This window comes from Adiantum capillus-veneris, chromosome 7 (assembly GCF_014529385.1).
Source record: "Adiantum capillus-veneris isolate H3 chromosome 7, ASM1452938v2, whole genome shotgun sequence".
NCBI classification, from domain to species: Eukaryota; Viridiplantae; Streptophyta; class Polypodiopsida; order Polypodiales; family Pteridaceae; genus Adiantum; species Adiantum capillus-veneris.
In genome coordinates, this window is record NC_140937.1 from 39,985,580 (window position 1) to 40,000,277 (window position 14,698).

Below are 14,698 nucleotides of genomic sequence, written 5' to 3' on the forward strand. Positions count from 1 at the left end.
GTACTCACACTATCTCTTTGTGGAGTGGCTAGAGCAACACTCAACGGTTCAATCTCCAAGCCAACCACATAATCTCACAAATTTCTTACAACAAGTACTCGTTTGACCAAGGCAGACCAAAGAGAGTAGTTTATACCATCCAACCTACACTCATTGAAAAGTACATCAAGAATAGAAGAATCACACTTGCTTTCTTGTTGTGTCCTTATGCATATAATAATAAATCCTCACCATGTGTACAAAGATCTACACAACCAATGTATCGAACAACCAATGGAGACTTTCGCTGCACAAGATTGACAAAACATAGCTCTCTTTGTATCTTCAATCCATCATGCATGTGTAATTCTAAGCTCCACACCAATACATGTTTTTTGTAAGATACACAGGAAGTTATTTTGTATGGCTGAAAACTATCTTCTACTGTGATGCTCAAAACAAAATTTTGAGGGTATAAACAACTCCGAAAGGGGCACCCCAAGACACCTGATGGAGAATTTCACGGAATGCTGAATATGCTTATCCAAATTTTGGACCTGAAAATTGCCTTTAAACTTTGCACGCACGTGCAAAAATGCAAAAATGATTTGCACACAACCATGCAAAGTACACACGTGAAGATAAAGCAAACTCTCACAGAGAACAAGGAGATGGAGAACATGGAGATAGAGATGGAGATGGAAAAGACATACCTAGATACGACCTCTGGAGAGAGAAAAACCTTCTTGTTGTGTTTTGGAATACACCTATGCTACAAACTTGTATTCCAGAATACACTTGTGCTACAAACTTGTATTCCAAAATACACTTGTGCTACAAACTTGTATTCCAAAATACACATGGGTTACAAACTTGTATTCTAAAATACACTTGTGTTGTAATTTTGTATTCTAAAATACAAAATTGTTACAATCTTGTGTTCTAAAATAGAGAAGTGCTAAAACTCGTATTTCGGAATACAAGATTGAAGTACTCTTGTCTTCTATAATTAAAAATCCTAAAATACTTATACACAACAAATGAACAAAAATCTTCATACTCGTGTATTCTATGATACAAGTGTATTGTAAATTTGTATTCAATCGATGTTCATTGATACAAAGCAATTTGAGAAGATGCAAATACAAGTAAGTACTACTTGAGGTGATCAAGGTGACTAAGAACAAGAAAACAAAAAATAGCAAACTACGTATTAATAAATTAAACTTGGAGGATAAAAAAATTCTTGTTTGTGGTCTCACTTTGAAGAAGTTTGGTCATCTTTGTCAACAAACCATAAAAAAATTGATGGAAATTTTTTAAGGATCGTAATTGAAAGCCTTGAGTCTTCAATTGTAAGCTTTTGAGGATGTAATTGTTTTTTTAGTGGAATGTTGTGTAATTTTTTAAGGAATATTTGCACTTTTTTGTCTTACAAAACTGTCTATATTGACTTTAGTTCAAAAAATTGAAGTCTTTTTGACTATGTTCATTGTTACTTTTTTAAGTTGCTCCAAAAATTGATTTTTTTTTTTAGTTTTTTAAGAACTTTTGGCCAAATTCAAGGTGAGTTGTATTTTTTGCGATTTAGGTGTACTTTTTGATGGCCAAGTGTTTTTCCTTCAATGGAAAATTAAAGTTTACCTCTAAACAAAAACAAGCCATAACTCATACAAAAATATACCAAGGGCATCCATATCACTAGCAGAGAAGAATTTTCTATGTAAACCAAGCCAAGGTCATCATGTATATAGTACAATCCCATAATTATCGCTAGATTAGTGAGAGGCAAGAAAGTATTGCTCCATACAAAAAAAAAAAAGGCTTATGCCAAAGTCATCTTATACCATTGATTGCAAAACTTGATGAAGCTTTCTCTTTGTACATGCAGCTTGGTGGGAAAGTTTTTGTTGATCCATATCAAGTTTTAAATATTTGACAAAGATAAAATAGAAATGCTTGCAGGCCAAGTATCTTTTTCCTCCACCTACCCGCATTTCAAAGTCCTCATAAGTGCAAGAGGGAAAGCTAGAAATCACCACATTGTGAATTATTTATTCCTTTTGCTCCATGTTATTGATAAGATAAATACCATATGCTCACTTGCATGCACAATATTGATATTGTTGATGACACAAACTATCTCAATTGCTCTTTGGAACCATGCATCCATATCCTTAATAATGGCCAATGGGCCTCCCAATCTAAAAATAAATAACTCCTTTCAAAACATTTTAAGTGCATAAGTGAAGGACGAGTTTAGGAAATTAAAAGACACATAAAGGTTGAAAGTTAAAAGACTTTTTGTGTCCATGTAAAGAGGTGGTGGAGTGCACTTTGGTACATTCTCTTCTCCTTTATTTTCCCTTCAATGTTTTCTTCTCTTTAGTGTGTCCTTGCACTATGTAGATAGTGGATTTTTTTTTTTGAAGCCATTAGGAATACCTTATATAAATAATCACCCTCTTTCCATCACATTGTAGGGGACAAATATTTGCATCATTAAATACAAAGCTTGTCCCTTCCATTTTCCTAGTTGTTATACTTGTTGTCTCTATAGATGCATCCTCATTAGGAGTCTGCAAAAAATGAAAGCTTGTATCCCATAGTGAAATTTTTTTCTCAGGATCCAAGCATGTCCCAATTGCAACTGGCCATAGACAATAGGGTCAACTTGTAGGTCTTTCACTCACAATATTTGCTGGAGTTGTGGCGTGGTCAATATTATCTCCAAAAAACCACATAAGTTTTTTCTTCCCAACTTGTGATGTAATATGTACCACCCCCTAAAAGCATGGAGCACACACACACACTAACCTTGATCTTCCCTTTTGGTCAATTAGCTTTTTACATTTTCTCCTCTTGTCGTGGAGGTAGCCTTGGCATCTTACTTCACTTCTAGGATTGGTCCCACCCACCACTGCCACCTACTAGGATGAATGTTAATATCAATTATCTCACAAATCCATTTATGCTCTTCTTGTTTTTTCCTAGTTTGTCGCATGTTTTGTGTAACCTACTCATATTTTGGGCCGTGGGAGTGTTAGAAGCTGGACACACCCTATGGAAAATGACTGCTCAGAGGATTATTATTTTTTGTAGTTATTCATTTATTGAGAAAACCCGACATTCCACCTTTGTAAATATTGGGGCTTACAGAAGTTTCCAGTTTGTATCCCAGTTTTGACACTTAGATTGAGTAGATGGTTGAATTGGAAAATTAGGGTTTGAGAATTGTAAGGTATTTATACCACTTTTTGACCTTAATGAAAAACCTTTTGTCATTTAAAAAAAAGTTTGAAGTCTGTGAGTGAGCGTACTGTGTACGAGAGAGAGTGAGAGTTTCATCTTGACGCTACGCGCGCACCGGTGGTCGGAATCGAGTGTAGAGAAGTGCAGCGTGTTGCCCCCGACGAGAGCTACACACCAATACCTACATTGCGCGCGTACGGTCCGGTTTTGCGAGCTCCATCTATGAGCTTCATCTGGTGATTCGGTGAGCATACGTTGTCTGTTTTCGCATTTCAGCATATCCACGCGTTCGCATTGAGTAGAGCTACACATTAGGCACTTTAGATTTCAGAAACGACGACCTGCAAATTTCGGCCAGACATCCTACGTGATTTTGCACCAGGTGTTTTGGGTTGGGATTTTGGTTCATAGACCTTAGGGAGAGCGACCTACTGGTGATAATAGGGTCTCCTTCAAGTTCTGTGGCGTTTCGAGATCGTTTGATGGGTATTCGGCTCTAGAAAGCGTTGTAGGAAATCTCCTCTTATGCACTCCTGAAGGCTGTAGCTTATACATTGGGTAGAGACCTCTGTAGGAATTAGTTAGGAGTCGGTCAAGCGTAGGTTGACACCCTATGCTTGGTTCCACGCGCCTGCGGGTGGAGCTTCGTCCTTAGCTGACAAATATTGTTAGGTGAGTTCTCGCTGTGTTGACGTTCGTCGCGACGTATCCATCCAACATTGGCACCGCTGTCGAAGACGAAAACCCTAGGTAGGTGACCGAGACTAGTCCTTGAGGATAGGGATTCTTTGGCTTGCCAAGAGTCTCGTTTTACATTTAGATAAGATCAGAGGGTGGAGGACTCTTTAGGTCTTAGAGGGAGTCTAGGGAGCGTGTGTCTGGCTTAGATCCTTCGACTTAGGTAGACTTAGGTAGTTTTAGTTGAGTTGTGGTGTAGAGAGTAGGAGTTGGAGTGGTAGAAGCGGTGAGAGGAGAGCTTGAGAGTCCGGAGTGGCCAGGAAGCAACCAAAACACCATTATCACCATTTCACATGATGAGTAGGAGTAGAGTAAGTAGGACATCATGATTCAGGATCTAGAGCACTTCATGCATGTATACTTGCTTGTTAGATTCATCACAAAGTTGTAAAAGACGCAAAAGTGTATTTGAAAGCTGAAGTGAAGTCCAAAAGTTACTGTGAGTGTTTCTGATAGAGCTGCAGAGCATCAGGAGCAAATGGACAAGCTGAGGCCACAAATAAAACACTATGCACGGTTCTCACTAAAATTGTATCAGAGTCAAGAACAGACTGGGATTAGCAGTTACACTCAACACTATGGGCATACAGGGTAGCTTATAAAACATCGATAGGAACGACACCGTACAACATGGTGTTTGGCCTAAATGCTATATTACCCGTAGAGTTTTTAATTCCAACTCTACGAGTAGTGAAATGCTTAGAATGGACAGGGCATGAGCTCTCTTCAAGAATAGATGATCTTGAAAAGCTAGATGAACTTCGCTTGAGAGCTGTAGCTTCGATGTATGCTAAAAAGAGAAGACAAAAAGAGTTTTTTGACAAGCATGTGCGCACGAAAGAGTTCAAAACAGGTGATTATGTACTTGTTTATACCTTGAAGCAACATGTCAAGAAACTTAAAAAGCGAGGGGTGGGACCCTTTGTAATTAGTGACCTATCACAAAGCGGAGCTGTTAAGCTTGCTACATTAGCAGGAGAAGAAATGCCAAATTGGATTAGTGGGTGTCGATTAAAGAAATATCATTTACCACTAACACAGGATATGATTCAACAAATCCATCAAGAAAAACAACGAATGAAGGAGAAACAGAGGGTACGGGAAGAAGCCCAAGCAGAAGCAAAAGAACGTATTGCCAAAAAACGGCTTCTGTGCCAACAACAACAATGTGGATCACCTTTGCGAATAAATGCTATTCGACTAAAGAATTTTGACGAAGACACAGTGGAGCCAATAATTGCAGTCAAAGTGGGTAGCAATCAAGTTGAATCGACGGCATTGCTTGATTCTGGAGCTCAAGCAAATTTGTTCTCTTACAGATTATACAAACAGCTCAAGCCCACAGGTCAACTTCATCCTACTCCACAGGTGCTGGAAAGTAGTACATCACATTCACTGAAAACATTGGGCTGGACTATATTGCATGTACAAGTACATCAATATATTTACCCACACAAGTTTTATGTGGTTGAGGATGAAAGCACACAACACCCCATGTTATTGGGACAACCTTGGAAAAAAGAGTATAATGTGTAGATAGAATGGAATGCGAATGCAGTCAAGATTCAGCATGCACAAGAACAACAGGTGATATCCTTTGCTCAGCAACCCCGGAAGAATCAGCTGCCAGCAATGCAATCACTAGATAAAGAGCCAAAAGGAAGGGTGCCACTAAAGAACAACACGATACCCAGGGTAAACAAACAGGTAACTGCCAACATTGTTCACTACAAGTAGAAAAAGTCACCGACTGCAGTGAAGGGATCAGAGTTAGCAACACGAGAAAAACAAGTATGGGTGCAGAAGGATAGAAATGACATGGCCGACAAACAACAATACAACAGAAGAAGTCAACAGAAGCAGATAGTTAAACCAAACACCAAGGGAATAAAAAAGATATGGATTCCAAAGAAAATGCTCAATAACAACTCAAATACGACTCGCATCTGGATCCCGAAACCGAAGCAACACGAACTCCCTTTAGTACAAGCAACATCGGAAGGCAGACAACTGCATATGAAATCGGCAAACCGATTTATGTGGGTGCCAATCAGCAACAAAACAATGGCAACTGCGGCAGTAGCAATAAACCTACAAACACCGGCAAAACAAAGCTACAAATGGACAGCAAAAGAGAAAGGGTCTACAGCCATTTCGGCCAAGCCAATTCTCTCCAAGGAGACGACTACGGCCATATCGACAGTAGCGGCAACACTCGCGACTGTTGCAAGAAAAACGATCAAACAAAGAGCGGTGGAGTTACAACTTTTATTTGCAAAGAAAACAGAAAACCTCGACGGCGAATGCCAATAAGAATCTTGCTTATACCCTTCTCTTGCACAGCATTAATTTTTCCATGCATTGACCGAGTATGCATAATATAGGGCCACATTACACGGCCAAGCGTTAGCACAATTTTTCCAACCCATGCACGACACATACTTCGAGGCGATACCTTGTCGTCCGGGAGGACTCCGGCTAGGAGGGGGGGAGGCATTCTCAAATGCGGACCCAATGGCAAAAAGAGCAAAAAAGGGCATGTTTTTTGACTATTTTTAAGGGTTGCTATTTGATTGCGAAACTTTTTGGACTAATCAAAGTACATATGCCCTTATTCAGCATGAATCTACAAGTATATGGGACCAAACGCCAAATCAAGCCCCTTGGTGTGTGTGGTAAAACGGAGAAATCCGATCATAAAAATTGCATGTGAGTGTATATAATGTTTTGTGGTGATGTTTTTGATTTATTATGATTTTTGGGGATTTTCTCGGTTTAATTTGCTATTTTTCTTTTAATTTTACTAATTTTCAGTAGAAAAAATACAAAATTACAAAAAGCAGGTGAAGAACGGTCGTAATGAAAAACAAAAAATATGGGGATGACGAGTGACTATAGGACAACCTATGGTACAATGGGGGTGCAATTATGTGAATGGAGCGAAAAGCGTGATTTGGCCAGATTTTGACCGAAATGCCAAATTTCTCGGAAACTGGGCAAATGGAGTCCAAATCAAGAAATTTTTGAGCCTAAACCGTATCTCGCAAGAAGTTGGGAGCACATGTTAAATTTCATGAAAAGTGGTTCGGGGGACCCCATTATAAGAAATTTTCACTTCATTTTAAGCTCATTTCTACTATTGACTTTTGAGAGAGAGCTTCTGCCACCTAGAGCGAACGAAAGTTCCAGCAGCTTCTACGACGCGCACGACTACCCGACGAGCTCAAGACATGAGAGGTAGGCTCACCACCTTGAGCTTTTCGCGCATGTTTGTCGTTTTGTCGTGAAAATTAGCGTAGGGTTCACACAGAAAGCGAGCAGTAGAGACCTACAAGTAGAAGTGGCCACCTAACGGCTAACCCAAAAGCAATGAGACTTCATCGGTAGCTTACCCTAGCATAGGAGACCACTCTTGGATGCTCAAAGGAAGTAGAAAACCATCGGGAAAAACCCTAATTCCTAGATCCCCGCAAGAGGCCACCAAATGGGAAATCGGCGGAGAGACACCCAAATGCTACCAAAATTCATGGGTAGGAGCATCTCGACATGCTCGACAAGTCTTTGTAACCCACGCGACCAAAAGGTGACCCGAAGCGGCACTAAACTTCAAAAACGGCATCAGACACACAAAGCGTCAAATAGCTCTTGCGGCCAAACCACATGTCCGTTTGCCACCAAACTTCACGAGCGGCTTGTACAAAGCGGCCACAAAAGTACAGAATGCCGCCTGGAGAAATTGCCACAACCTTCACCTGGGCAATGCAGAAGAGCAAGCCGAAGGTGATCAACTATGATGTTTATATCCATGACAATCTGGTGAAGATGGGCAACAAGAACCCCACCTACATTGTGCCGGGTGAGCCGATCACGAAAGTGGTTTATGGGGCATTGCATGCCAAGGGAAGATGGGCTGACCCTCCATCATAGAATGACTGGCTAAGGCTCAAGGAAGATAAAGAGGATGAGCCGCCCAAAGCACCTAGGGTAGCAACACGTTTGAAGCGTCGATTAGAGACCGTGCAAGAGGAGCAGCCAGAGTTGAAGAAGGGAAAGAAGGAATCTGTACAAGTGCCGGTCAAAGAGACAAAATCACAGAAAGCGGCACGGCTAGAGCGGCTAATGGAAAGCTTCAGAGCCGAAAGAGCCCTCAAGGGAGATTTGAGCGAGCTATGGAAGTCATTACTGGAAACCATGTCGGGATCATCTCGAAGGGTGCACAGAGATAGGTTTGAAGATTATATCAAAAATTTGAGATCCTGGATGCTACGACAGAAAATATCCCAAATGTACCATTTATAGAAGCAGAAGTGGATGAAGTACGACGGCAACTGCTAGAAGAGCAAGAAGGCCGAGAGAGAGAGAGAAAGACAAAGGTGGACAAGGACTTCAAGAAAAAGCCGGCAACTCCACCGTCAAGCCCGGAGGCCAGTCCACCACCATCACCACCTCCTTGTAACCCTCCACAAAGTCAACAAAAGGAGGAGCTAGACAAATCTGAAGATCAAGAAGATTCAAGGCAAGAACATAGCCAAGATCAAGAGCAAAAAGAAGAAGCTAAGCCCAAAGAGGAGGAGCCAGAGCCAGATGAAGCAAGGTTTAACACATTTCTTGATCTACTAGCTGCGGGATATTCAAGAGAAGAGGCAGCCACAGTCGCATTTGACTTGGCAAGCACAGGGCCCAAAGAACAGATGCAAAGCCTGCGGTTAGTGGAACTAAAAGAGATGGCCACTGATACAGTGGAACTGCAGCCACCCACCAATGATTGGGATGTGGTGATGAACAAGCTAACCGGGCTCAGGACACAATCAATGGCCACGAAAAGTGAGATGGATAATCTCAAAGCCAATGAAGTTTTTATCAAATCCGAAGTAGACACACTACAAAGACAGAACCAAGGGCATATAGAGAAAGAAGCAGAGCTGCAAGCCAGTCTGGCAAAGGCATTGCAAAGATGCCAGGAGATGGATTGAGAGAATCAGGCAGCAACTCAAAGACTGCAAGGAGCTGAGGACGAATACAGAAAACTCAGCAAGTCATTGACAGATGCAGAAAGGGAAAGGGACAACCTAACCCTACAAGTTGCTGAAGAATCCAAGGAAGTGGAAGCCATGCGGAATGCCAAAGAGAAGGCAGAGATAGAGCAGGAGGCTAGCCAGGATGAGGTCATTGAGCTCAAAGACCAGATTAAAGTTAAAGATCAAACCATCCAATGGCTACGGGCATCTCCTGCCAGAGCAGAGCGACTAGATCGACTCACACCACTTCAGAGAGTCAGCTTTATGAAGAACAAATGAAAGAGCTCCAAAAGGAGTTAACCTTAGAGAAAAAGCAAAGGCTGATGATGGCCGAGGGGTCAGTGGTCATGCAAACCTGCATGGAAGAAGAGCACAAGGCAATGCAGAATGATCTAGAAACCATCAAGAGAAAGCTCGAGGAGGCGGAGAAGATTAATGTTGATTTGAACGACCTCCTTGTGAATATGGGAGAGCAAGCTGAAGCAGAAAAGAAGACATTCCAAAAGAAAATAGAAGAGCTAAGAGGCCAGCAGACAGAAGAGCAGTTCAACACCGGGCCAGCAGCCATGGAAGGAATAGATTTAGAGAATGTGGCAGATCCTGTGGACACACCCATGCAAGAGGAAATCCTTGTAGGACCCTCTCAAGAGCCACAAGATCTGACACTAGAAGAAGAAGAGAAGCTGCGAAAGGCCATAGAATCAGAAATCAGAGACACGGCCAAAGAATCCTTGGAATGGAAGTAGAGGGTTTTTAAATCAATGACTGTTCAGAAGATAGACGCCAACAACCTTCGGCGTGAATGGCTACAGCCCTCTCTCCCATATCCCCTGCTAAAGTACAAAGCTGCCACAATCAACAAAAGAATCAGAGAGGAGCCAACAGTGCCACTGTACAAAGCAAACATCTCCAAGCCTGAAGGGGTAAAGTTGATAGTCGACTCTCAGCCCAGGTGGAGAAAGGCATGGCTAACAAAGTATCCACAATATCTAATCCATCTGGTAGAGGCACCTAAAGTCATCAGAGATAACCTAAGTTTCTGCCCTCTACCAAGGATGCGGACGTGGAAGGCCCATGAGCTATTGCAAAGAAGCCAACCTACTTGGCTAAATTATCCGAAGCTACCAGGCTCGAAGGCAGACGAGAGAATAAGTATTGAATACATGGTGAGAACCCTAACGGGCGCCATCAAATTGTTCACTGGCTCGCCTGACCTATCTTGCATTATGATGAGAAAGATTTGCAAAACACTTTTGGCAGTCTTTGAGACGTTCAAACCAGGCCAGGCGACAGACAATATCTTCTTCTTTCAAGATACATACAGATGTGCATACGATCTGTCTGGTAAGCCTTCCAAGGAGGTGATACATGCATCGTATCAAAGGATCATGTTTTTGCCATCCTATCACCTCTAGGCCTTTGAAGAAGCTTTCTACACCGGCTTCTTCACAATCAGCACTGGCATATTCGGCCCGACACCACTGGCTCAACATGCAAGATATGAGTCACTGCTCAAGATGAGAGAAAGCCTAAGATGAAGAAGCATCTCAACAGCCATGTCGGGGACGACATGAGCAAGGAGGGGGGGAGTGTTAGAAGCTGGACACACCCTACAAAAAATAACTGCTCGGAGGATTATTATTTTTTTGTAATTATTCATTTATTGAAAAAACCCGACATTACACCTTTGTAAATATTGGGGCTTACAAAAGTTTCCAAATTGTATCCCAGTTTTGACACTTAGATTGAGTAGATGGTTAAATTGGAACATTAGAGTTTGAGAATTATAAGGTATTTATACCACTTTTTGACCTCAATGAAAAACCTTTTGTCATTTTTAAAAAAGTTTGAAGTCTGTGAGTAAGCGTACTATGTACGAGAGAGAGTGAGAGTTTCATCTTGACGCTACGCGTGCACCGGTGGTTGGAATCGAGTGTGGAGAAGTGCAGTGTGTTGCCCCCGACGAGAGCTACGCACCAATATCTACATTGCGTGCGTACGGTTCGATTTTGCGAGCTCCATCTATGAGCTTCATCTGGTGATTCGGTGAGCATACGTTGTTTGTTTTCGTATTTCAGCATATCCACGCGTTCACATTGAGTAGAGCTACACATTTGGCACTTTAAATTTTGAAAACAACGACCTGCAAATTTCGGCCAGACATCCTACGTGATTTTGCACCAGGTGTTTTGGGTTGGGATTTTGGTTCATAGACCTTAGGTAGAGCGACCTATTGGTGATAATAGGGTCTCCTTCAAGTTCTGTGACGTTTCGAGATCGTTTGATGGGTATTTGGCTCTAGAAAGTGTTGTAGGAAATCTCCTCTTATGCACTCCTGAAGGCTGTAGCTTAGACATTGGGTAGAGACCTCTGTAGGAATTAGTTAGGAGTCGGTCGAGCGTAGGTTGACACCCTATGCTTGCTTCCACGCGCCTGCAGGTCGAGCTTCGTCCTTAGCTGACAAATCTTGTTACGTGAGTTCTCGCTGTGCTGACGTCCGTCGCGGCGTATCCGTCCAACAGGGAGTTACCTTCCATAACAGGTGTTTCAAGTGTGCCCTCATGATTTTTCCTTACTATCCATGCATCATCATTAGTGAATACTCTCCTTTTGGATATATTCAATTCCACCACCACCTCATTAATTAGATTAATAACATTGCTTATTGCTAGTGGCACCGTAGACATTGAAGCTCTTCTATTTTTCATTGGACCACACCCTTTGTGTACACCTTTGAGAAATGCGTCATACCTCTATTGTTGCAAGAGATCTCCTTGACAAGCAATAAACAAGGAGACATATTTAGTGGCATCATTTGAAGCTAACCAGCTACCATGGACGGACTCTGCGAAGTTTTCCCTTCGAACCATATGCATATCATCACTCTTAGTTGCCTTGTTTATGCATATAATAAAATAAACTAGGCATAGCACTTACATACAAGAAACAAGTGTTGAAGTTTATGGCAAGTTTGTAAAGAGTGAAGGAAAGAAAGGATGGTGGAAGGTGAAGGGTCACAATCCCATATATAATGTAGTAGTGTATGACCTTATATAAAGAGGCCCATTTTTGGCTTTCTAAAAGAAGCCTTAGAGTTGAGTTGGGTTAGGCATACTTTCAATGTTTTGAGTGATGATTTCGACTTACCTTAAATGTTATTTCAATTTTAAAATAATAAATGGATCTTTTTATCTCACTTTTATTTCATATTGTGACATGTCTTGATTTTTCTTGCATTCTATTGTTTTATAATGTTAAAGTGAAACTTCACTTGCATAATTCTAGTAAATCCTATGGATACACACGTGCATGCGCGCGCGCGCGCACACACACACACACACACATATGTTAATGAGTTTGTTTAATTTCACATTTCATTTCACAACCACAGTTAAAAAAATACATTTTTCCTAGCCGAAGAAAATAAGGGAAAAGTTGAAATTCTACCGGTTTTTAAGTCAAATTTTGAAGCTTTTGCCGGTATTTACACTAAAACTTGTGTAAATCTGGAGGGTTTTTTCAAGGTAAGCTCAAAATCTAGCCGCGATTTTATGATTTTAGCCGGTTAAAATACATTGTATCTCGGTTTTTCTCTAATAGTATTCACAGCCTCACATGGCTTGACTTTTCTTACATTCTATAACTTAATTCTAGTCAATATTCAGGAAAGTCTCTTTTATTAAGCGGCCGTCGGCTTAGTTTCCACCCCACAAAGAAGCGAACTGGAAATACTAGCATAAATTTAAAAATTGTAATGTTTTTTGAATGATTTTCTTACATATTTCATGTTTAAGGCACATACATTCAGAATAAACAAAGCACAGAAATCAGAATGGAACTGGAATTGGAGCACAGAAATTGACAACAGACTAAATCCGCCATAACTTCCGCCTTCACATTCCCAAGAAGATACTGATCGACAGTTACATATTTCGATAAGACTAATGGGCAACGCCCTTTCCCAAGAACACCCCTTGGAATCCCAAAAGTACAAAAGTTCACATTCCAACTTCCACTAAGTAAAACATCGTAAAATTCCTAGGCTTAACACCTGGCATAGCCTGGTGGCTAGAGCCACAGGCTGACCTGGACCCACAATCCCTTGATCAAACAACCTGCTCCCCAGCATCTCCTTCTGTATCTACCTTTTCTGCTGCAACATCCGAATCCGCCTTCTTTTCCGCTTCAGCTTCCACTTCCTTTTCCACTTCTGAATCCGCTCCTCCTGCTACAATCCGATCTGGTCCCATAACATCATTGCTCAGCTCTGCTGTCCACTTACTCACTTCCCCTGCATTCACTTCAATCTCCTTACTTTTTTCCTTCAACTCCTGCATCTCTGCCACTAATTTCTAATTTTCCACCTTCAATTCCTCATTCTCCCTCCTTACACTTTCTTTTCCTACCACAACTGAAACCAATTTTTGAATCTGTCCGTCGACACCTCCATGTGTTCCCTCCAGAGCCTTGTAGCTTTATTCCACATCTCTTGTGTATACTCCAACACTTCCTGCTTCAGAACATCTGCATCCGAATCTGCAACCAAAATATCTGTCATTCCCTGGTTCTGCAATGCGGCTTTCTCCATATCTATGAACGGAGTCAATCTATTAATTAGGAAGATATTCTCAGTAGTCAACTCAACCACTTTATCTCCCAGTTCTTTGAATTGGTCATCCACTACAGCTTTTAGTCCGTCTGCCCACTTAGTAAAATCCTCAACTACACTCAGAACTTCCACATTTCTCGCCAAGGCCTCTCCTGTAATCCGTCTAACTTCCTCCCGCAATCTTTGTTTATCTGATCTCTCCTGAAACAACTGCATCCGAACCTTCTGCATTTCCCACTCCGGGATAGCACTGCATTTATGCTCCATTTTCTCAGCTTCCATCACCCTCAGAGCTGCATCTTGATTCTGCATAAACTCATTCAGTTGAGTCAAACTGCTAGCTTCCTCTTCCACATAAAAAATTCCCTTATGCTCATAGCTGTCACTGCTTCCCGCTTTTACTTTGAAACTTTCCAGAGCAGTCTTCTCAACACCTCCACCCATTCCTTTCATGAACAGCGTTATCTTCTTGCCCTTGGACTCCGATTTCTTCGATTCTGATTCCATTGTGAAACTGTTCGGCTTTGATTCCGATTCTTCCAAACCCTTCCAAGACACTTTGAAAGGTGATTTACCTTTTTCAACTGTTGGAGATCCCAACAACAATTTCCTTCTCTTGCTTCCATATGTTATGCCCTCTTCTTTAGCCACATCTACCACTGGTGTCTTCAAACTTGTTGCTACTGTCGGAACCTTCAGAACATACTCGAAAATTGCAGCCAAATAAGGTGCTACTCTGCCCACTGCTGGTGTCCGACGTCGGTCTCTTTTTCCAGTTAACTGCATCCGATCATATAGAATTGATGCCCAATCCACTTTAATACCTCTCTCCGCCTGAAACAAAGGAGCAAAAGCCTCCTTGGACATGTAGGTAGTCTTCTGGAGGATACACACTTTTTCCAAATACCAAAACAAACTTGAAGCTCTGTTTCCACCCGCATTCTTCACCATGTAGTATGCCTTCGTGCCTACTGGATTTCCGAATTCCCCTTTCATCTGGGAATCGGTTAGCTTCCTCGTCTTAGCCGGCACAGTTAGACAAGGAACCTTGAGGACTTTGGACACCAGCTTTGGTGTCAAACGCACATCTGCTGTAATCATT